Source organism: Dipodomys merriami, unplaced genomic scaffold, assembly GCF_024711535.1.
Source record: "Dipodomys merriami isolate MVZ:Mamm:240054 unplaced genomic scaffold, mDipMer1.0.p SCAF_3, whole genome shotgun sequence".
Classification (NCBI taxonomy): domain Eukaryota; kingdom Metazoa; phylum Chordata; class Mammalia; order Rodentia; family Heteromyidae; genus Dipodomys; species Dipodomys merriami.
The window spans coordinates 28,000,759-28,003,602 of record NW_027204492.1 but is presented as its reverse complement, the minus strand read 5'-3'; the positions used below and the strand labels follow the sequence as shown (position 1 = coordinate 28,003,602).

General features: G+C 42.0%; 1 non-coding gene across 1 annotated transcript; it reads right to left on the bottom strand.

Moving 5' to 3' along the window:
- Window positions 1–780: 780 nt before the first annotated feature.
- Window positions 781–845, bottom strand: Trnaa-ugc (transfer RNA alanine (anticodon UGC)). Its single transcript has one exon. It is a non-coding gene; the product is annotated as a tRNA-Ala (tRNA).
- Window positions 846–2,844: the final 1,999 nt, after the last annotated feature.

Genomic DNA, 2,844 nt, shown 5'->3' with positions numbered 1-2,844 from the left:
CTCTCTCTCTCTCTCTCTCTCTCTCTCTCTCTCTCTCTCTCTCTCTCTCTCTCTCTCTCTCTCTCTCTCTCTCTCTCTCTCTCTCTCTTTTTTACAAACTATCCATTTACTGGTGTGGCTGGTGACCCAGGATTCTCTTGTACCTCCCCCTCACATATCAGTACTAACCTAACTTGGGACCAAAAGAGAAGCCAAGATGATGGACTTTTCTGCCAACCCTGTGGAATAGTGTTTAATTCAGGAAAGCAGATTGAAATACTTTAAGCCTAGTAATTTGAGTTTATAAACCAACATTATCAATTACCCTAATAAAGCTAGACTGCTCCTAAAGGATCTCCTTAAATATTAAATTTATAGCTATTGTTTACTTCTGAAAACATATTAAAGGGGCTGGGAAGGTGGCTCAGTGGTAGAGCGCTTGCCTTGCATGCATGAGGCCCTGGGTTCGATTCCTCAGTACCACATAAGCAAAAAGAAAAAAGCTGGAAGTGGCGCTGTGGCTCAAGTGGTAGCCTTGAGCTGAAGAGCTGAGGGACAGCGCCCAGGCCCAGAATTCAGGCCCCAGGACCGGACCCCCTCCCCACCCCCCAAAAATTAAAATCACAGGACAAACGTTAGGAGGCAGGGGTCTTATCTTCTGAACTTTTTTTTTTTTTTTTGGGTCCGGTCATGGGGCCTGAACTCTGGGCCTGGGCGCTGTCCCTCAGCTCTTCAGCTCAAGGCTAGTGCTCTACCACTTGAGCCACAGCGCCACTTCCGGCTTTTTTCTTTTTGCTTATGTGGTGCTGGGGAATTGAACCCAGGGCCTCATGCATGCAAGGCATGCGCTCTACCACTGAGCCACCTTCCCAGCCCTCTTCTGAACTTTTTATTCTGCCTTGCATTATATTCACTGAGTGTCTTTTCATATTTATCTGATGACTACTTTTCCTTTGGTTTTTAAGTGTCTTTCTTTTGTTACATTTTATTTGGGGACAGGGACAGTTTTGAGATAAGCCTTCACTGTGTAGTTTTTGAGGCTGGCCTTAAACTTACTGTGCATTACAGACTGGCATTGAAATCATGATCCTCCTGCCTCAGCCACCTGAATGCTGGGATTCTAGGGGTGTACCACCATGCTCTTCTCAAAGGCAAGAGCCTTGTCTCTTCATTCCTGTGCCAGATATACAGCAAAATTCAATAACTTCTTCAACTGAATTCACATTTAAGCTTTCCAGTTCCTCCAGATATATGATTTGAACAGGACTGAATATCATGAAAGAATCAACTAAAATCCTTTCACACTCTTTATTTATTTTTGTTGGTCATGGGGCTTGAACTCTGGGCCTGGGCACTGTCCCTCAGCTCTTCAGCTCAAGGCAAGCACTCTACCACTTGAGCCACTTCTGGTTTTCTGGTGGTTAATTGGAGATGAGTCTCACAGATTTTCCTGCCCGCGCTGGCTTTGAACTGTGATCCTCAGACCTCAGCCTCCTGAGTAGCTAGGATTACAGGCGTGAGCCATTGGACCCAGGTCCTTTTCCCTATAGTACTACAAATGTCACTACTAGTCTGACTATCTTCTTTAACGTTTACTAGATTATTTATGTATCTCAAGAGATGCAAATAAGAACTGGGCGCTGGTGGCTCACGCCTGTAATCCTAGCTACTCAGGAGGCTGAGATCTGAGGATTGCGATTTAAAGCCAGCCCAGGCAGGAAAGACCATGAGACTCCTATCTCCAATAAACCACCAGAAAACCGGAAGTGGCGCTGTGGCTCAAGTGGTAGAGCGCTAGCCTTGAGCTGAAGAGCTGAGATACAGTGCCCAGACCCAGAGTTCAGGCCCCACAACCGGACCCCCCCACCCCCCCAAGAAAAACTTGTAGAGAATAAAAAAATGGGGCTTATTGTGTTTTTATTTTTGAGGAAAAAAGTCAACCTGAAAGACCTCAACTTATCTGAAGTGAGAAGTGCAGAAAATACCCATACATTTGGAATTTCTTCCAAGTTGTATACAAATCACCAAACTGTATCTTGTGATCACTTTCAAACTTTTACTATAAAGGTGTTATACAGAGGGGTTACAGCTACATAAGTCAGGTAATGACTCACCCATTGATAATTTTTCTTATTAGTGTATTATTTTTTCAGAATTTGAAAGTACAATATTTTGGCACAGTGTTTAAATGTGCTCTCATACGAAATCCAATCCTGGTTAAATACCCTTCAATGGACCTTTCTCAGCACCCAATGTCATGTACTATATGGTCTGGAATCAGCCTATGAAAAGTATGAGGGTTAACCTTCTACTTTACCTCTTACTTCCCTAACTCTGCTACCCAAATTCAGAAGTTCTGAAGTTTTGAATATTAGTAACATTTTACTTGATATATACAATAAAACTTTAATATACTCAATGTACTATGGTGAGATTCAGGAGTCAGTAGTTCTCCGTTCAAATGTATGTATTCCAATAGGGAATTCTCATTGTCTTTCCATTGAAAATCTTGAAAAAACAGAAAACTTTGTCACACAGACATGAACCTGTCATTTGTTCACCATACATTTGTTAACATTACTTTATAAAAAATACTGGAAAAGGATAACCAGAAAAAAGGATAACCAGGTTTTAATACCAAATGGAGAATTTCTAACAATACAGATGATGTGAACAATTTACAAACCATCTTTAATATATGTACAGCTAATTTTCTCAGATTTTTTTCTACCTCCTTTTTTCTTTTCAGTCATGGGACTTGAACTCAAGGCCCGGGTGCTGTCCCTGAGTGCTTTTTGCTATAAGGCAAGCACTCTACTACTTTGAGCCACAGCCACTTCCAGTTTTCTAGTGGTTTATTGGAGA